This window comes from Thalassophryne amazonica, chromosome 12 (assembly GCF_902500255.1).
Source record: "Thalassophryne amazonica chromosome 12, fThaAma1.1, whole genome shotgun sequence".
Lineage (NCBI taxonomy): Eukaryota > Metazoa > Chordata > Actinopteri > Batrachoidiformes > Batrachoididae > Thalassophryne > Thalassophryne amazonica.
The window spans coordinates 60,357,083-60,378,612 of NC_047114.1; the positions used below are offsets into that span (position 1 = coordinate 60,357,083).

Here is a 21,530-nt window from a genome sequence, read left to right on the forward strand (position 1 = left end):
CTCAGGACTTGGCGGCTCCGGTGTGTTCCAGATCCATTGGCGGTGGAAATCGTGTGGGTCCCGACTCCTATCTGGACAGGCGTCTCCTATCCTCGAGCCTGCCCACACGACACCAACTGTATAAATTGACTGTAGTATTGAATTGTATCTGTATCCGTTGTGCACATTTCACAACATTAGTGTTACTCTTGATTTCCATTGACTGTTCATTTACGCCCCCTGTTGTGGGTCCGTGTCATTACACTTTCACAGAACAGGATTTCTTGGCCAACGTCATGGATCCTGAGGGGCGTCAACCATCAAGTGAACCACCAATGGAACGCAGGAGGCACAGGGACCAGCAGGAGGCGTACTAGGTGAGCTGCAGAAAATCCTAACCGCCTTCACTGCTTGGACTTGTTAACCGAGCAGAACGTTATCCTCAATTGGAGGATGGAGGCTCTCACCGCTCAGGTGGAAGCGCACGCGCAGGGCGCTGCTGCGGCACCTCCTCCTGCTGCCCCAGTACCACATACAGATATTCCAGAGGCCGTTCAACGAACCCCCCCCCCCCCCCCCCCCACGAAGCATACATAAGTCCTCCTGAGCCGTATGGAGGCTGTGTCGAGACGTGCGCTGACTTTTTAATGCAGTGTTCGCTCGTCTTTTCACAGCGTCCGGTCATGTACGCGTCTGACGCTAGCAAGGTGGCTTATGTGGTGAATCTGTTTCGAGGAGAGGCATGCACCTGGGCTACGGCGCTTTGGGAGCAGAACTCACGGCTCCTTACTACATACACTGGGTTTGTGCGGGAGTTCAAACAAGTGTTTGATCACCCCAATAGAGGCAAGACCGCTTCGGACGTGCTGCTGTCGATGAGACAGGAGCGTCAGAGCGCAGCCGAATATGCAGTCGACTTCCGCATCGTGGCCGCGAGGTCGCCGCCTTCATAAGCGGTCTGTCTCCGGTCCTGAAGGAGCATTTGCTGGCGAAGGATGAGCCGTGGGATTTAGATGGGCTTATTGATCTCGTTATACGGCTAGACAACCGACTAGAAGAACATCACCGGGAGCGAGGCAAGGGGCGTGGCCGGGCACGAGCCATCCCTCTTCCTTCCGGGTCCGAACGGATGTCGTCGTCCCCCCGCTACACTGCCAGAGCCCTCCGTGAGGTGACAGCTCCTCCTGCTGACGAAGCTATGGACACGAGCAGGGCTAAAGTAAAATCAGAAGACAGACAATGGAGGCTGGCCCTTGGGGAGTGTTTTTTCTGCGGCTCGAGTGAGCACATACAGAGAAATTGCCCCAAACGGTCATACTACAAACACCCACCCTTAGAGACTGGGCTAAGGGTGGGCCATAACACTCACGAGGGGAAATCCCGCAAATCCGCACGAATCCCAGTTACGATCCTAAGTGGGGATTTAACCCTTCATGCCCCAGCACTGGTGGACATGGGGTCGGAGGGGAATCTGCTGGATAGCAGATGGGCAAAGGAGGTTGGGCTCCCTCTAGTGGCCTTACCGTCACCATTGTCGGTGCAGGCACTAGATGGCACCCAACTTCCACTAATTACACATCAGACACAGCCAGTGACAATGGTTGTGTCTGGAAATCACAGGGAGGAGATTGTGTTTTATGTAACACCTTCTACCTCCCGAGTGATTCTGGGTTTTCCATGGGTGTTAAAACACAATCCCTGGATTGATTGGCCGTCTGGGGTTGTGACGCAGTGGAGCGAAACCTGCCACTGGGAGTGTTTAGGATCCTCGGTTCCACCCGGTGTGACAGCTAAGGAGGAGGTTTTAGTCCCCCCCAATCTGGCGGCAGTGCCAGCTGAGTACCATGATCTTGCTGACGTCTTCAGCAAAGATCTGGCGCTCACGTTGCCCCCGCACCGTCCGTACGATTGTGCCATTGATTTGATACCAGGCGCTGAGTACCCGTCCAGCAGGCTGTACAACCTCTCATGTCCGGAACGCGAATCAATGGAGACCTACATCCGGGACTCGTTAGCTGCCGGGTTGATCCGGAACTCCATCTCCCCGATGGGTGCTGGTTTCTTTTTTGTGGGCAAGAAGGACGGCGGACTCCGTCCATGCATTGATTTCAGAGGGCTGAACGAGATCACGGTTCGCAACCGATACCCGTTACCCCTACTGGATTCGGTGTTCACGCCCCTGCATGGAGCCCAAAATTTCACAAAGTTGGATCTTAGAAATGTGTATCACCTGGTTCGGATCTGGAAGGGAGACGAGTGGAAGACGGCGTTTAACACCCCGATAGGTCACTTTGAGTACCTGGTCATGCCGTTCGGTCTCACCAATGCGCCTGCGACGTTCCAAGCCTTGGTTAATGACGTCTTGCGGGACTTCCTGCATTGGTTTGTCTTCGTGTATCTAGACGATATTCTCATCTTCTCCCCGGATCCTGAGACCCATGTCACGCATGTACGTCAGGTCCTGCAGTGGTTGTTGGAGAACCGGCTGTTTGTGAAGGGCGAGAAGTGTGAGTTCCACCGCACTTCTTTGTCCTTCCTGGGGTTTGTAATCTCCTCCAACTCCATTGCCCCTGATCCGGCCAAGGTTGCGGCGGTGAGAGATTGGCACCTACCAACAAGCCGTAGGAAACCGTAGGTTTTGCAAACTTCTATCGGAGGTTCATTAAGGGCTACAGTCAGGTTGTTGGCCCCCTGACAGCCCTGACCTCCACTAAAGTCCCCTTCACCTGGTCGGATCGGTGCGAAGCCGCATTCAAGGAGTTGAAACATCGGTTCTCGACTGCACCAATTCTGGTGCAGTCTAACCCTGATCGCCAGTTTATTGTCGAAGTGGATGCCTCTGACTCAGGGATAGGAGCCGTGCTGTCCCAGAGTGGGGAGTCCGATAAGGTACTCCATCCTTGTGCCTACTATTCCCGCAGGTTGACCCTGGCTGAAAGGAACTATGACGTCGGCAATCGTGAACTTCTGGCGGTGAAAGAGGCTCTTGAGGAGTGGAGACACCTTCTGGAGGGAGCCACGGTTCCCTTCACGGTTTTCACGGACCATCAGAACCTGGAATACATCCGGACCGCCAAGCGTCTGAATTCCAGGCAAGCCCGTTGGTCACTGTTCTTTGGTCAGTTTGACTTCCAGATCACGTATCGCCCCGGGACTAAAAACCAACGGTCCGATGCACTGTCCCGGGTGCATGAAGAGGAAGTCAGGCCAGAGCTGTCGGATCCACCGGACACCATCATCCCCGAGTCCACTGTCATCGCAACCCTCACCTGGGACGTGGAGAAGACCGTCCGGGAGGCCCTGACATGACACCCAGACCCCGAAGATGGACCTAAGAACCAGCTGTACGTCCCACCAGAGGCCAGGGCTGCGGTCTTGGACTTCTGTCATGGTTCGAATGAGAACCATGACATGGTTCTGTCATGGTTCTCCTTGTCCACCATGTCATGCGTCTGCATGGTATCCCCACGAACGTAGTCTCGGATCCTGGTCCCCAGTTCTCCTCGCAAGTCTGGAGGAGTTTCTGTAGGGAACTGGGGGCCACCGTGAGCCTCTCGTCCGGGTACCACCCTCAAATCAATGGACAGGCAGAGCGGACGAACCAAGACCTGGAGCAGACTCTGCGGTGTGTCACCTCCGCACACCCGACGGACTGGAGTCAACACCTGGCCTGGATCGAGTACGCCCATAACAGTCAGGTCTCGTCTGCCACCGGCCTCTCCCCCTTGGAGGCGTGTCTGGGGTACCAGCCCCCATTGTTTCCAGCCATGGGGGGAGAGGTTGAGGTCCCCTCGGTCCAGGCCCACCTCAGGAGATGCCGTGGGGTATGGCGCACTGTCCGCTCTGCCCTTCTGACAGCCCGGACGAGGGCTAAGGACCATGCAGACCGCCGGTGTTCCCCGGCCCCTGCATACCAGCCCGGGCAGGAGGTTTGGCTGTCAACTAAGGACATCCCTCTGCAGGTGGACTCCCATAAACTGAAGGACAGATACATCGGACCTTTCCCTATCATCAAAGTCCTCAGTCCAACCGCAGTGAAGCTGCGGCTGCCAACTTCACTGCGGATTCATCCAGTCTTTCATGTGTCCCGGATTAAACCGTATCACCCCTCCACCCTCTGCACTCCCAGACCAGCGTCGCCTCCTGCCCGGATCATCGGTTGTGAGCCTGCGTGGACCGTCCGCAGGCTTCTGGACGTCCGTCGACGGGGCCGGGGGTTCCAGTATCTGGTGGACTGGGAGGGGTATGGACCCGAAGAACGCCCCTGGGTGAAGCGGAGCTTCATTCTGGACCCGGCCCTCCTGACCGACTTCTATGCCCGACACCCCAACAAGCGTGGTCGGGCGCCAGGAGGCGCCCGTTGAGGGGGAGGGGGGAGTCCTGTTGTGTGGGCCGCCCGAAGAGGAGGTACTGCTGGCCAGAGGGCGCTCTGCCTGTAGACAGGCTTCAGGCACCAGAGGGCGCAGTTCGCCGCCAGGGACCCTGACAGCTGTCACTCATCATCTCATCTAGCCATCCATAAAAGCCTGGAGAAGACACCACACCCCTGCCGAGAAATCATCTGAGGTACTCAGGTAAAACGGTCAGCCGTCTTTGTGTCTTGTACAGCTAAGCTTATTGTCGCAACGTACTTTGCTGCTAAGCTCAAAAAGCTATAATTTATATTCTGAGTTTGCAGACGTTTGCCTGGAAACATTTAATCATAGTCATTCTACCTCTCGCCATTTTGGATTGGAATCTGACCCAGATTCTTTTTTTAGTGACAATATTGAGAGACATTGTAATTATTTTACGGAAGAACAATTCAATGATTACATAATCAATGATGGAGATTTTTCAATAATACATTTTAATAGTAGAAGTCTCTCCCAGAATTTTTCAAGTATAAATGATTGTTTGATAACATCTAAAAAAAGTTTTTCAGTGATTGCAATATCAGAAACATGGTTATCTGAGGTCAGTCAAGATTTAGTACAACTGGATGGTTATCAATTGTTTCTGGTTAATAGACAGATGAGAAGAGGCGGGGGCGTGGCATTATATGTAAGGTCTGATTATAATTGTAAACTAGTTAATAATATGTCTTTTACAGTTGATAATATCATGGAATGTGTTACGGTCAAAATTACATCTATAAATTCAAATAATACGATTGTTAGTTGCATATACAGAGCTCCTGGAGCAAATATTGATACCTTTGAACAAATAATTATGGGAATGTACAACAAAATTAATAAGAATGCACATTTATTTATTTGTGGTGATTTTAATATTGATTTTCTAAATCCTCACAATCATCCACAAACTACTTCATTTATAAATTCCATATATTGTATGGGGTTATTCCCGACTATTATTCATCCAAGCAGAATAACTTCGAACTCAACAACCCTTATTGATAATATTTTAACAAATGTTATATCCGGTAAGCTCAGTGCGGGACTACTGGTAAGTGATATTACTGATCACCTGCCAGTATTCACTGTTTTTGCATTACACGGTCGAGTGTTTCGAAAGGATTTTAATAGGTTGAGTAGAAAACTAACACCAATAGCCATTGACAATTTAAGGGAGGATTTACTACGTCAGAATTGGAATGAAGTTTATGTTGATGATGTTGATGTATCCTATGATGGTTTCATTTCCTCTATTTCTAAGTTATATGATAAACATTGTCCTCTTGTTGACAAAATATACACTAATCGATACGGCAATAAACCATGGATAACTAAGGGACTTCAGAGAGCATGTAAAAAGAAGAATTTATTGTATAAACAATTTATAAAATTAAGAACAAAGGAAGCTGAAAGTAAATATAAAATTTATAAGAATAAACTAATTTATATTATGAGATTTAGTAAGAAAAAATACTATAGCGAGCTACTCGTTAAAAACAAGAATAATATAAAAAATACATGGAACATTTTAAATGAAATAATAAAAAAGAGTAAAAATGTTAGAGATTATCCTTCTTTTTTTCTCTTGAATAATACTGTGATTGAAGACAATGAGTCTATTGCTGACCATTTTAACAAATTTTTTGTCAATGTGGGGAAAAAACTAGCTAGTAATATCGACTCAACGAGCACAAATTTTTTTGAAAATAAGATAACATTTAATAAATCTGTGTCAATGTTTGTTGGTGCAACCAATGAAGAAGAGATAATTGATCTGGTGCATAATTCCAAAAGTAAGAAAACAAAGGATTTTAATAATTTTGATATGGCTTTTCTGAAAAAAATTATTGATTGTATAGCGAAACCTTTCAGCTATATTTGTAATATATCATTAAGTTCTGGTAAATTTCCTTCTCAGATGAAGATAGCAAAAGTAATACCTACGTTTAAAACCGGGGACAAATACACTTTTTCCAATTACAGACCTATTTCAGTTTTACCACAATTTTCGAAAATACTAGAAAATTTTTTTGTAAAAAGATTGAATAATTACTTGCAAAAGCATGAGATACTTTGTGAAGAACAGTATGGATTTAGAAAATCTAGATCTACATCACATGCATTGATGGATTTTATCGAAAATATAGCGACTGCAGTAGATAATAAGCAATATACAGTAGGTATTTTTTTTTATTTACAGAAAGCGTTTGATACTGTTAACCATGAAATATTATTAACCAAATTACAGAAATACGGAATTAGAGGATTAGCATATGATTGGATAAACAGTTATTTATATGGTCGGTTTCAGTATGTTCATTATAATAACATTGACTCTGGACTTCGGGAAATTACGTGTGGGGTGCCCCAGGGTTCGGTGTTAGGACCCCTGTTATTTATACTATATATAAATGATATAAGTTGGGTGTCAAGAGTACTGAGGTGTGTCCTTTTTACAGATGACACAACTGTGTTTTGTAGTGGTGATAATCTTGAACAGCTTTTGGATACTGTGGAAAATGAATTGGATAAATTCAAGGCTTGGTTTAACGCTAATAAATTGTCACTTCACCTTGGAAAAACTAAATGTATTATATTTGGAAATAAATTTGTACCTAAATGTAAAAATGTAACCATTAACAATATGGAAATAGAGACAGTGACTGAGAATAAATTCCTTGGTGTTATAATTGATAATAAACTCAGCTGGAAACCGCATATAAATTATATAAAATTGAAAATGTCAAAATCTATCGCCATCATGTACAGGGTCAAGGACACACTGTTACAGGAAGGATTACTCACTTTATATCATTCTTTAGTAGTATCATATATGACATATTGTGTGGAGTCTTGGGGTAACACTTATAAATCAAATACCAATCAAGTATTTCTCTTACAAAAACATGCCATTAGAATTATTTGTAACAAACATTATCTTGAGTCAACGCATTCTTTGTTTATGATTTTAAATTTATTGAAATTTAGAGATTTAGTGGATTATATCACAATACAAACTTTGTACAAAGCAAATAATCGAGCCTTACCACTTTATGTCCAGAACCTGTTCAAGATAAGGGATTCTGGATATAGTTTACGAGGATGTGCTGTATTTAAGAGGCCTCCTGTACGCACTAATATAAAGGGTTTTTGTGTTTCAGTTAAGGGGGTGAAGATTTGGAATAAATGTCCTGTTGAAATTAGATTATGTAGTTCTTTAGTTTGTTTTAAGAAACATTATAAAAACCTATTAATTTCTGGATATATTGGAAAAGGAAATTGAATTTAATGTATAAATATGATGTATAAATTTGTTAATGTATGGGATGTATCTGTGGGGAATGTATGTATATATAGGAGTGTGAGCAAAAATGGATATGTATTTATGAGTCCTATTTTTTTTTGGGTATAAGTGTAAAATGTGTTGGACTGGATTTTTGGTATAGGGGTGGGTAACTTATAAGCTTTGCTTCTTCTCACCCCTTTTCAGACACACAGTGCAAATTTTGGTTTTGGTTTTTGTTTTGATTTGTTTTGATATGTTGTGTCTGTACTGTGTTGATGCTGAAATAAATTTCATTCATTCATTCATTCACGTTTCAGTACACTTGCAGCTGGTCAGGAGGAGTTGGCGTTTCCGCTCCTCAGCTGTTAAGTGTGATTTGGGATCTGCACGACTGTGGATATTGTGAGAGTGGGAGGTGGTGTTTTTCTCCCTTTATCATCAGAACTCTGCTGACTGTTTGCTGGGTGTGTGCACACACCCACCCTTGACTGTTTCTGCTTCCTGCCAGCAGTACCCGATCTGACAGCTGGAGACGGTGGCCACCTGGTGACTCGGGACTTGGCGGCTCCGATGTGTTCCAGATCCGTTGGCGGTGGAAATCGTGTGGGTCCCGACTCCTATCTGGACAGGCGTCTCCTATCCTCGAGCCTGCCCACACGACACCAACTGTATAAATTGACTGTAGTATTGAATTGTATCTGTATCCGTTGTGCACATTTCACAACATTAGTATTACTCTTGATTTCCATTGACTGTTCATTTACGCCCCCTGTTGTGGGTCCGTGTCATTACACTTTCACACAACACGAACACCATAAATGTTATGGACGAAGAACACAGGTGCATTTTATTGATGGCATTTTGAATGCACAGAGATACCGTGACGAGATCCTGAGGCCCATTGTTGTGCCATACATCCAAGAACATCACCTCATGTTGCAGCAGGATAATGCACGGTCCCATGTTGCAAGGATCTGTACACAATTCTTGGAAGCTGAAAATGTCCCAGTTCTTGCATGGCCGGCATACTCACCGGACATGTCACCCATTGAGCATGTTTGGGATGCTCTGGACTGGCGTATATGACAGCGTGTACCAGTTCCTGCCAATATCCAGCAACTTCGCACAGCCATTGAAGAGGAGTGGACCAACATTCCACAGGCCACAGTTGACAACCTGATCAACTCTATGCGAAGGAGATGTGTTGCACTGCATGAGGCAAATGGTGGTCACACCAGATACTGACTGGTATCCCGCCCCAATAAAACAAAACTGCACCTTTCAGAGTGGTCTTTTATTGTGGACAGTCTAAGGCACACCTGTGCACTAATCATGGTGTCTAATCAGCATCTTGATATGGCACACCTGTGAGGTGGAATGGATTATCTCAGCAAAGGAGAAGTGCTCACTATCACAGATTTAGACTGGTTTGTGAACAATATTTGAGGGAAATGGTGATATTGTGTATGTGGAAAAAGTTTTAGATCTTTGAGTTCATCTCATACAAAATGGGAGCAAAACCAAAAGTGTTGCATTTATATTTTTGTTGAGTGTATTTGCAGCAGTTATGCCATATTTTTATGCATAAAGACACAGACCTTATAAATTAGTGTTTTGTTTTTGGATACATTAAGTGTAAAGCTAAGTGGCAAATGAAGTCAGTTTTTTCCTGTCAAAAGTAAATTTTGTGTCAGTGTCTTTGTATTTATTTCTCACAACAGAGGAGAGGGGGCCCAAAAAATTATTAGTTAGAAGACTAGCCCGTCCAACTGATGAGCATGTGTTATGTCTTCTCCAGTCTATCAGCTGTTTAATACCATGACTCGTGTGTCACATGCACCCGGGGCACAGTGAATCAGTCTAGAAAGTGATTTACTAAGCCCCAGTATCAAGTGGATGACTAATATTACTTTTTGAAGCATATACATTTATTTTTCCATTAATTATTTCTATAATTTGTGTATATAAACAACTGTTTTCCCGTTTGAACAGAAATGACAGTTGTATTTCTAATAGTTTCAAAAGGATTTATATCACTATTTTTACCATGGTCAGTGAGAATTCCATGTCTAACTGGCGTGCATTATTTTCATAGTTTGGCGAGTTAAGTCACTGTTATAATCACTCCGCTCTGGTCGTCACCATAGCAACGCGCAAATCAGTTGGAGCAGATCAGCTGTGTTTTGACAGGTGAATGACAGAAATGCGATAAAACATGGATTTCCAAGTGAATTTTAATATTTTTGGCCAAAATAAAACATTTGAGGAATGGAAAGAGAAGGAGAGCAAATGAGAAGAATAGCAAAAGCAACGGCATAAAGATTTAACATCGGACGAACTGGACAAGATTGAAGACGGGAAAGAAGAAGAGAACGGTTCTATCCTTGCGGGCTGCCGAGCGCTCCGCATCAAAACAGCGAGCGTAGTTTCTGGACCTGTTGCCAGTTTGCCACAGCTCCACACAGCAGAGAGGGGGGCGGTGTGAGTGGCCCACTGCGGCGCGAGCCCACAGACTCGGTAAGCACATTGGCGACAAAATATAAAATAGTCCCAAATACTCACACATTTTTATCAAGTTCTGTTATCTTAAATAAATATTTGTGTGTTAGCTCACTGTGTGGGACCATGGTATAAGTGGATTAAACAACTCAAAGCCGTGCATTATACAGTGTTTTAGACTCCGCGTCGTGCATTCAAACCATATAATGCACGGCTTCTCGTTGTTTAATCCTTAGATAAGACACTCACACTCACTGGTTTGCTGGATGATAGTTTGTATATGCATCAGCATATATTTAATAATTTTGAAGAAATCTTAATAATCATGTGTTTTTTCATTATATTCTAAGTTGATTCACTGTGCCCTGTGAATTAGTGTCCAGGGCACAGTGAATCAGAAATTTTAAAATTGATTTTAAACACCTGTAAATTATATTTGGGGTGAAATAACTAACACAGCCTTATAAACAATAACTTGCTGTATTAAATCCACAATAAAATGACCTAAACCTATGCACAATCCGTTTATGCTGCCACAAAACAACATTTCTGATCCACTATGCCCTGGTTTCCCCTAATACTGACTAAGAATGCAATTATGGTCAATTTTAATACTCAACTGTCGATGAGGGGCTGGATCGTACTGAATGAACCCTGCATTGCCTATCAACTCACAATGCCTGAAGACTGCACCGCTGGCCAATGGCTAGGAGGCTAAGGTAAGCGGCTAACTCTCTAATCAGTCATCTTAAAAAAGTTTATTTACATTTAGTGAAGTAAACATGCACACTTTTTGTCTGTGTAGGCATCCTCACCATGCTTCCAAACACTTCCGATCAGATTGCCCATCCAGTAACATTATATAGTTGGTCATCCCTTGACGGCGTGTGTGTGTGTGTGTGTGTGTGTGTGTGTGTGTGTGTGTGTGTGTGTGTGTGTGAGACCTGAATCAATATTGGAATAATTAATTTTGTTTTTGTGTGGAGTGAAAAGTGGACTTACAAAATATATATAAAAAACAAAACAAAAACCTAACTAAAAAAATATTAGAGTTCCCTTTTAAAGAGTTTGTCTTGAGTTTGACATTTTAATATTACCCAAGGTCAAGAGTCATATGACCAATGGAAAGGTGATTATACGGCTTTATATTCGTGTTCAAGAATAACCATCGCTGTGTCTGTAACAAATTCCTTGGAATACCTACTCTAAGTATCTAATATATACACGTATGAGCACTGGGCCCAAATTTTAGACTGGCCCACCACTACAATCCACATGCAGATACTGTGCCAACCCCCCCCCCACCCCTCTGAAGTACATATAAACACACAAGCCCTTAATAACACGATTATCCTGAACAAAATTCCTTTATAGTCTGGAGCTTTGAATAAAATAAGTGATGACTACACAGTATGTTGCTCACTTAGTCTTAAGAAGGATGGTGGAAAAAGCACATCAGGGCACTGGCAGCAAGGAAGAAAATATAGGTCCTTCACAAAGCACACACTGGATGGAACAAACATAAATGTTGTGTGGGCCGCCAGAAGAGGAGGTACTGCTGGCCCACCACCAGAGGGCGCCCTGCCTGAAGTGCGGGCTTCAGGCACGAGAGGGCGCTGCCGCCACGGACACAGCCGGGGGTGACAACTGTCACTCATTATCTCTTGACAGCTGTCACCCATCTACACTACATCATCTCACTCCATAAAGACCGGACGTCATCTCCACCTCGTTGCCGAGATATCATCTACCTGTGAAGGTAATATTCTCTGCTGTATCTAAAACTGTCATAGTCTGAACACTTTTTGCAGCCGCTTTCCTGTGGTGTGCCTTATCTGCTGGATTGGCGTTTGGTGTGGACAGCGACGGCTTCGCTTTACACCCAAACCAGATAAGTGGTTGACAGGAGCTGCACGAGTGTGTGATTAGAGGTGGAGGTGACTTCCACCTTCTGACTGTTTTTGTTACTGGGTGTGCACACACCCACATCTCACTGTTTGTGCTCCTTGCCAGCAGTACCAGATCCGACAGTCGGGGACGGTGATCACCTGGGAATTCGGGACTTGGCGGCTCCAGTATTCACCAGGTTCTGTGGCGGTGGAAATCGTGTGGTCCCGGCTCTTCTCAGGACAGACGTTTTCTATCCTCGAGCCTGCCCACACGTCACCTTGGTGTATTGACTGCTATCAGATTCTGTGATTGTCTGTATAATCGTTGTGCACATTCACAACATTAAATTGTTACCTTTTGGCTCATCTATTGACCGTTCATTTGCGCCCCCTGTTGTGGGTCTGTGTCACTACACTTTCCCCAACAGGATATCTCGGCCGTGTGTACTTAAACTTGCATGGCTCCCGAGGGGCGTCAACCATCTGTTGGACAGCCAATGGAAGAGCAGGGTGCACAGGCGTCGGCTGGAGGCATGATTGGTGAGTTGCAGCACATCCTCACCGCTCGGATGGACCTGATGACCGAGCAAAACATCATCCTTAATCGCAGGATGGAGGCTCTCACCGCGCAGGTGGAAGCGCGCGCTCAGGGCGCTGCTGCAGCTCCTCCTCCTGCCGACCCGGTGCCGAATACAGACATTCCACTGGTCATTCAACGACCCCCCCACCATCCCCTGAAGCATACATAAGCCCCCCAGAGCTGTACGGAGGTTGTGTGGAGACGTGCGCGGACTTTCTTATGCAGTGTTCGCTCGTCTTTGCACAGCGTCCCGTGATGTACGCGTCTGATGCCAGCAAGGTGGCTTATGTGATTAATTTGCTTCGAGGTGAGGCACGCGCTTGGGCTACAGTGCTTTGGGAACAAAGTTCACGCCTCCTTGCCTCTTATACTGGGTTTGTGAGGGAGCTCAGAACTGTTTTTGATCACCCTAACAGAGGCGAAACCGTGTCTACCGTGCTGCTGTCAATGAGACAGGGGCGCCGGAGCACAGCCGAATATGCAGTCGACTTCCGCATCACAGCTGCGAGATCCGGCTGGAATATGACTGCGCTCTGCGCCGCCTTCATAAACGGACTGTCGTTGGCCCTGAAGGAGCACCTGGTGGCTAAGGAGGAACCGCGGGATTTGGCTGAGCTTATCAATTTGGTTATACAATTGGACAGTCGGTTAGAAGAACGCCGAACGGAGCGAGGCGAAGGGCGTGGTCAGGCACAAGCCGTCCCTCTTCCTCCCGGGTCCGAAAGGGAGCCGACTTCCCCACGCTCCACAGCCACAGCGCTCCGTGTGGCTACAGCTCCCCCTGCTGACGATGCTAGGGACACGAGCAAGGCCACATTCAGACAGAGGAGGCTGGTCCGCGGGGAGTGCTTTATCTGCGGCTCGAGTGAGCATCAGCAGAGAGACTGCCTCAAACGGTCAAAACACAAACGCCCGCCCTTAGAGACTGGGCTGAGGGGGGGTCAAAACATTCACGTGGGTCATACACATCTTTTAACACGACTCCCAGTTACAATCCTGAGCGGGGATTTAACCCTTCAAGCCCCAGCACTGGTGGACACGGGGTCAGAAGGGAATCTGCTGGATAGCAGATGGGCAAGGGAGGTAGGGCTCCCTCTGGTGGCGCTTTCTTCACCAGTGAGGGTGCGAGCACTAGATGGCACTCTTCTCCCATTTATCACACACAAGACACTACCTGTAACCCTGGTAGTGTCGGGGAATCACCGGGAGGAGATTGAGTTTTTTGTAACTCCTTCTACCTCCCGCGTGATTTTGGGCTTCCCATGGATGATTAAACACAATCCCCGGATTGATTGGCCATCTGGGGTTGTGGCTCAGTGGAGCGAAACCTGCCACCGGAATTGTTTAGGATCCTTGGTTCCTCCCGGTGTAAATGCTAATGAGGAGGTTAAAGTCCCTCCCAATCTGACAGCGGTGCCGGTTGAGTACCACAATCTTGCTGACGTCTTCAGCAAGGATCTGGCGCTCACCCTTCCTCCGCACCGTCCGTACGATTGTGCCATTGATTTGGTCCCGGGCGTTGAGTTCCCGTCCAGCAGGCTGTACAATCTCTCACGTCCTGAGCGCAAATCAATGGAGACCTACATCCGGGACTCATTAGCTGCCGGGTTGATCCGGAATTCCACCTCCCCGATGGGTGCAGGTTTCTTTTTTGTGGGCAAGAAAGATGGCGGACTCCGTCCATGCATTGACTACAGGGGGCTCAACGACATAACGGTTCGTAATCGATACCCTTTACCCCTGTTGGATTCAGTGTTCACGCCCCTGCATGGAGCCCAAATTTTCACCACACTGGACCTTAGGAATGCATACCACCTGGTTTGGATCCGGAAGGGAGACGAATGGAAGACGGCATTCAACACCCCATTAGGTCATTTTGAGTACCTGGTCATGCCGTTCGGCCTCACTAACGCCCCCACGACGTTCCAAGCATTGGTAAACGACGTCTTGCGGGACGTCCTGCACCGAATCGTCTTCGTATAGCTGGATGACATACTCATCTTTTCCCCGGACCCTGAGACTCATGTCCAGCATGTACATCAGGTCCTGCAGCGGTTGTTGGAGAACCGGCTGTTTGTGAAGGGCGAGAAGTGTGAGTTCCACCGCACCTCTTTGTCCTTCCTGGGGTTCATCATCGTCTCCAACTCCATCGCCCCTGATCCGGCCAAGGTTGCGGCGGTGAGAGTTTGGCCCCAACCAACAAGCCGTACGAAGCTGCAACAGTTCCTCGGCTTTGGAAATTTCTACAGGAGGTTCATTAAGGGCTACAGTCAGGTAGTTAGCCCCCTGACAGCCCTGACCTCTCCCTGACCTCTTCGCACCGATCCAACCTTCACCTGGTCGGATCGGTGCGAAGCCGCGTTCAAGGAGTTGAACGGTTCTCGTCTGCACCAGTTCTGGTGCAGCCCGACCCTAGCCGCCAGTTTGTGGTTGAAGTGGACGCCTCTGACTCAGGGATAGGAGCCGTGCTATCCCAGAGCGGACAGACCGATAAGGTTCTTCACCCGTGTGCCTACTTTTCTCGCAGGTTGACCCCAGCTGAATGGAACTATGATGTCGGCAATCGAGAACTCCTTGCGGTGAAAGAGGCTCTCGAGGAGTGGAGACACCTGTTGGAGGGAGTGTCTGTGCCTTTCACGGTTTTCACTGACCATCGGAACCTGGAGTATATCAGGACTGCCAAGCGGGTGAACCCCAGGCAAACCCGCTGGTCACTGTTCTTCGAGCGTTTTGACTTCCGAATCACCTACCACCCTGCGACCAAGAACCAGAGATTGGATGCATTGTCCCGGGTGCATGAAGACGAAGTCAAGACTGAGCTGTCGGATCCACCGGATCCCATCATTCTGGAGTCCACTATCGTGGCCACCCTCACCTGGGACATGGAGAAGACCGTCCGGGAGGCCCTGGCACGGAGCCCGGACTCCGGAACAGGGCCGAAGAACAGACTCTACGTCCCACCAGAGGCAAGAGCTGCTGTCTTGGATTTCTGTCACGGTTCTAAGCTCTCCTGTTATCCGGGGGTGCGAAGGACCATGGCAGTGGTCCGGCAGCGCTTCTGGTGGGCGTCCCTGGAGGCTGACGTCCGGGGATATATCCAGGCCTGCACCACCTGTGCCAGGGGCAAGGCAGACCATCAGAAGGCACAGGGACTTCTTCAGCCACTTCCTGTGCCTCATCGCCCCTGGTCCCACATCGGTCTGGATTTTGTCATGGGCCTCCCGCCGTCCCAGGGCATGACGACCATCTTCACGATAGTGGACCGGTTCTCCAAGGCGGCCCACTTCCTGGCCCTCCCGAAGCTCCCCACGGCCCAGGAGACTGCAGACCTCCTGGTCCACCACGTCGTCTGTCTGCGTGGGATACCTACCGACATTGTCTCTGATCGTGGTCCCCAGTTCTCCTCACACGTCTGGAGGAGCTTCTGCCGGGAACTGGGGGCCACTGTGAGCCTCTCGTCCGGGTATCACCCGCAGACCAATGGACAGGCAGAACGGGCCAATCAGGAATTGGAGCAAGCCCTGCGCTGTGTGACGTCTGCACACCCAACGGCCTGGAATGAACATCTGGCCTGGATTGAGTATGCGCATAACAGCCAGGTGTCCTCTGCCACCGGCCTCTCCCCATTTGAGTTGTGTTTTGGGTATCAGCCCCCATTGTTTCCCGTGGTGGAGGGAGAGGTCGGTGTGCCCACGGTCCAGGCTCACCTGCGGAAGTGCCGTCGGGTGTGGCGCTCCACCCGTTCTGCCTTGTTGAAGGCCCAGACGAGGGCGAAGACCCATGCAGACCACCGGCGATCCCCGGCCCCTGCTTACCAGCCCGGGCAGAAGGTGTGGCTATCCACAAAGGACATCCCCCTCCAGGTGGCCTCCCCGAAACTCAAGGACAGGTATATTGGGCCATACAAGATCCTCAAAATCCTCAGTCCTGCCGCAGTGAAGCTCCAACTCCCGGCTTCACTGCGGATCCACCCGGTCTTTCATGTGTCACGGATCAAACCTCACCACACCTCACCCCTCTGTGCTCCCGGACCGGCGCCGCCTCCTGCCCGGATCATCGACGGGGAGCCAGCTTGGATGGTGCGCCGGCTCCTGGACGTCCGTCGGATGGGCTGGGGGTTCCAGTATTTGGTGGACTGGGAGGGGTATGGACCCAACACATAAAGCTCTCCTAAGCCCTATGAAAGTCAGACACCATTATTTAAGGGATTACAAATTGTAAATTAACAATCCAGTAGTGTGGAATAAATTTTTCAGCAAGATTACATGCAAAAAAAATCTCTCCGCTAAGTGAGTTCTTGGTGGTCCACACTGTGTAGGGCTTCAATGGGTATTCATCTCCACAACACATGTCTGCAACGCCGCTACAACAGTCTTTGAAGTACTGGGCTCGGTCGTGAGTTAGAAGCTAAGATAGCACGGCAACACAGCAAATTAACAGCTTGGTACGTAACGTGTGACAACCTGCTCGAGCAATCCCACCGCTGATACCAACGTAAGCGAGCTGATGAGGGTTTGTGAAGGCGTGTTGAGCATTAAAACACGGGATAACTGAAGATTGCTTGAGCGCAGCAAAAACGGCTGGCTCCCGCTCTAACCACACACGCGCAGGTGGGGGCACATCGACTTACACCCCCTGTCCTACGGCAACACCGACATACCAAAATGATTCTCCATATAACATAATGATAAATACAAGGAATGCATGAGAAAGTCTGTTATATTACCATGAAATATAAAAAAACAGGGCAGCCATCAGCCCATTTATTTATTGGCCCACTGGGAAAAGTCCCGGTACTTTCAATGGCAAATCCCCCTCTGGCTGCTGTGCTGAAGACAAGGTGGAAGGGTCATGCACACAGACAGTGAAGCTACCCCAGAAAACAAAGTGAGTACTAAAAGTGGAACTTCAAAATGGCTGAATAATACGCAATCAAGGAATAGTGAACACAAAACTGAAGAAACACTCTAACAAAAGACAGACAAGCACTGGCCAATCACGGGCACATTTCAGCTATCTAGCTACCAGCTAATCAGCTAATTTGCAAAGCTAACTTTTCCATCAGCAGATTAGCTTATTAGCAAACTTTGATAATTAATAATGGATGAGTTAGCTTCCACTAAATTTATCTTTGTTAATGTAAAGCCAAGTAACATGTCCTGTAAATTAAGTTTAGAAGGTCAAAAATGGCTCCACCTTCCTCCCCAGGACATGCAGGTTCAGTGAACTGGTGACTCTATAGTCATCTTGACACTAAACTGTGCATAAATTGGGCCTCATGTATCAATGTTGTGCACTTGTGGTGTAAATTTACGGCGTAAACTTGAAATACACCAAAGTCGCCATGACATGTATCAAGCAGTGCGCACCTGCCCATTTCCGGCGTACGCCTGACGTGATCTCGATAAATGCGGCAGGTGGAAACGATCGTAATTATAATAAACACGCCCATAAATATTCAGACTTTGCTTCAGACACACCCTCATTTTACGACATGGAAGCCAGGAAGACGGCAATGAAAAAGAACTTCACCAATCACGACGCGTGCCAATAGAGCGTCAAAAGCGGTCAAAAATTGTTTTGTAGTATATAATCAATAAAGTGTTACAGTGGTCCCTCATTAATCGCTGGAGTTACGTTCTAAAAAATAGCCCGAAATACGCGAAACCGCGATGTAGTCAGCGTTATTTTTTACAATTATTATAGACTACACTACACAGTTTATACACTTTCTCAATCAGGCATGAACATTCTCTCGCTTTTCTCTCGTGTGTAAACACTCTCAAAGTTCAAACCTTAGTAGGAAAATAATACCAAACTGTTTCAGGCCCAAACATTTGTTTGAGAAATAAAAATAGAACGTTTTCCTATAAATAATTATGATGGCATTTAGAACTAACGAATTAATTTTAACGATCAACATACGAGGTCGGACACATAAGAAATTATTAATAGTGACTGACCAGTATGTCACAGATCGCTCCTCTGCGTCTTGACGCCGCGCCTTTTTCTACTCACACATGGCTGCAGGTGTCAGTTTCCGAGTGACAAACACAGTTATGAGTAGTTGTTGGCGCTCTTTTTTCTTCTGGCCGACAAGATTCTTATAAACAGATACGCAGAACACAGAACACTTTAAAAAAAGGCATGCAAAATTGGACTAAATACTCCGCGAGACTCCAAGGCCACGACAGGTGAACCGCGTTATTCTCTTTTCACATGTCAATAATTCTTGACATGTGGATATTTGCTCGCTCAATTAATAAGACACACCTAATGTGTCAGATTTCTTTATTTTTTAAATGTATTTCTGTATTTATTTTATTGTGACAACCGAATGGAGACGACAACACCTGATTGCAGCACGGGCGAATTAAGGGAATGACGAAACTACAGTTATTATCAATTTCATAGTCTAAAACGATCACACCACATGAAGTTAAGCTCAGCGCTGCTCTGGCTCCAGGCTCGAAGTCTGGAGAAAAGGGCGAGCAGCGCTGTCTTTGCAGTCAGCGCTGTAGCCACGGATCGTGCTCCATAACAATCCCGCAAAGGCGGGATTTGTATTGATTATTATGTAGTATAATCATGAAAGTGTTATTTATGTAACATATGCATTGATTTGTATAATGGCACTGTTTATCATGTTGATCATCTTCATTTTTATGTGGATTCCAGTGCTGGTTCATTTTGGTGTATAATTTACGCCACCTCTCGACCTGGTGTATATTTTCAGCGCAGCGTATGCCAACGACCACATTGATAAATGCCAAGTAGCGCAGCCGTTTTGGCGTACACCCCATATACGCTCAAATATCGCCATACGCAACGTTGATACATGAGGCCCATTGTGCGTAAAGTGTGTGCAGCTGCATGCCAGTGCGCAACGGAAATTTTGAAATATTAAAAATTTCTGGCACACGTAAATTCCTAGTTGTGAAAAACGTATTCGCAAACACTACGTGTCACTGTATGTCACTGCATGCAGGGCCTCGCACAGTTTATGACGAGTTTACTCATTGGCACGCAAGATTGCACGCCAGTGTGGGGATCAAATTTGTGAAAGTGTCAAAAGGTGGCTTAAACTGACCGTGAGTGTGAATGTGTTTCTCTGTCTATATATGTTGGCACAGCAGGACAGACTGGCGTCCTGTCCAGGGTGAACCCTGCATCTCAACCAGGGAGCGCTGGGATAGGCTCGCGTAGTCAAGCTAAGAAGATGGAGAAAAAAAAGAAAAGTAAACAAGCCAAAGGCTAAATTCAAATAATAAATTCTAGTGATTAGCCGTAGCTTCAGCTAAACCTTTTAGCGATTTTCAGCATAGTATTATCACAGTTAACTTTTCAAGTCGTATATTAATTGTCATCAACGCTCATTTTTAGGTTAACTGTTCCCACCACTTGTCCTGGCAACACCTCAGCATGCGCTATACCGCCATATGTGAGTGTATAAACAGCGCTCTGAGGGGCAGAATGAAATTAAGACGGTGACAAAGACAGCAAATATATTTGCACATGATGTGTGCACCATCACACACACACACACACACACAGATAATTTCAAAGCTTCCCTCCTGTTGCTGGCTGGCTAACGATGAAACCCTCAAATGACTCGCTCATGCCAGGTATGTGCTCGTGTCTGTGTGCATCCAGATGGTCCTGACCAGCCGTCACTCCCACAGTGGGTGAGGTAAATGGAGCAATTACAGTAATGAGCCACACACACACTGACTGAGTTTCCTGGACTTGGTCAGAACTGGCATCTGGAAGAAAACACCATCATTATGACCACTTTCCTGGTTTTGTGCGGCATAATGTTGCAGTCAGACGCGGTTTTTGGCACGGGTGAGGCGGGCAGTCACCCGGGGCACATCACTGTGTGAGAAAGTGGCAAATTGACATCCCGCAGCTGCAAGCAGGTACCCCTGTGTGCTGATGTTTGCCGGTTGTCTTGTGCGTAAGCGGGGACAGATGCGCTCTTCCTCGGCTGTGCTCTCTGCTCCACGGCTCTGGACTGAGCATTGTGCTTGCTGCCCCCCACTGCTCTGCCTCCATGGTGTCTCCGCTCTGCCAGAAGTTCACTTATGATGCAGCAGAGCAGAACCAGAACTCCATCGAACGATGCAGGCAGCTAGTTTATGAAATAAAAGGCGTTTGGAAGTGGACAGACAGGGTAGAACAACGGGTTTGAATCTCACCGGAGAGAACAGGAGCTCCGTTCACATTTCTAGCTGAAGTGACTTGAATCTGAGATTTATTGTGTGCCTGCAAGAGTGTGTGTTATCCAATTTTTACAATCATTTTCCAGCAACTGGAAACTCTTTTTATTGTAATCACATTTGATTTCATTGACATGGGAGCATTTCAGTTTAGATTTTTGTTTGACACACAAATGAAGACCCAAAAATTAGGGAGAAAAAAAGGCAAATACTACATGATCAAATTTCTGTCAAACCTATTGCAGATTAATTAATGCTAAATATTTACACATTTTTGCCTGACATTTACAAACATCAAGCTAAATAATATTAAGCTAAAAGTTGAGACACATATTCGCCTTAATAAAAGAGCTAATTGTTCCTTCCTGAAAGAGAGATTAATAAAGTGTCTAATGACAGACATTTAGCATGTAAGAGCATGTTTATTCAGATTTGGAATTCATGGGTATGAATTATTGAGTTACATTGCAGCCTGCAGTCTTTTGATGTCAATTTAAATTGCAAATTCAGGGGCACTTGTAAAATATATTAAAACAATAATAAACAATGGCTGTTTGTGCAAAAACAAACAAACAAACAAAAAAAAAAAAAAAAATGGGGGAGGGGGCACCCGGAGAGGATCTTGTCCGGGGAATAATTCAGTGTAGAACTGCCACTGGTTGCAGTGTGCCTCTTTAGAGA

At 46.7% G+C, this 21,530-nt stretch overlaps 1 long non-coding RNA gene across 1 annotated transcript; it reads right to left on the minus strand.

Moving 5' to 3' along the window:
• Positions 1-1,243: 1,243 nt before the first annotated feature.
• Positions 1,244-20,950, minus strand: LOC117522154. Its single transcript, XR_004564154.1, has 3 exons — positions 20,741-20,950; positions 4,034-4,037; positions 1,244-1,254 (listed from the first exon to the last, which is right to left on the minus strand). It is a non-coding gene; the product is annotated as an uncharacterized LOC117522154 (long non-coding RNA).
• Between the last annotated feature and the right edge of the window lie 580 nt (positions 20,951-21,530).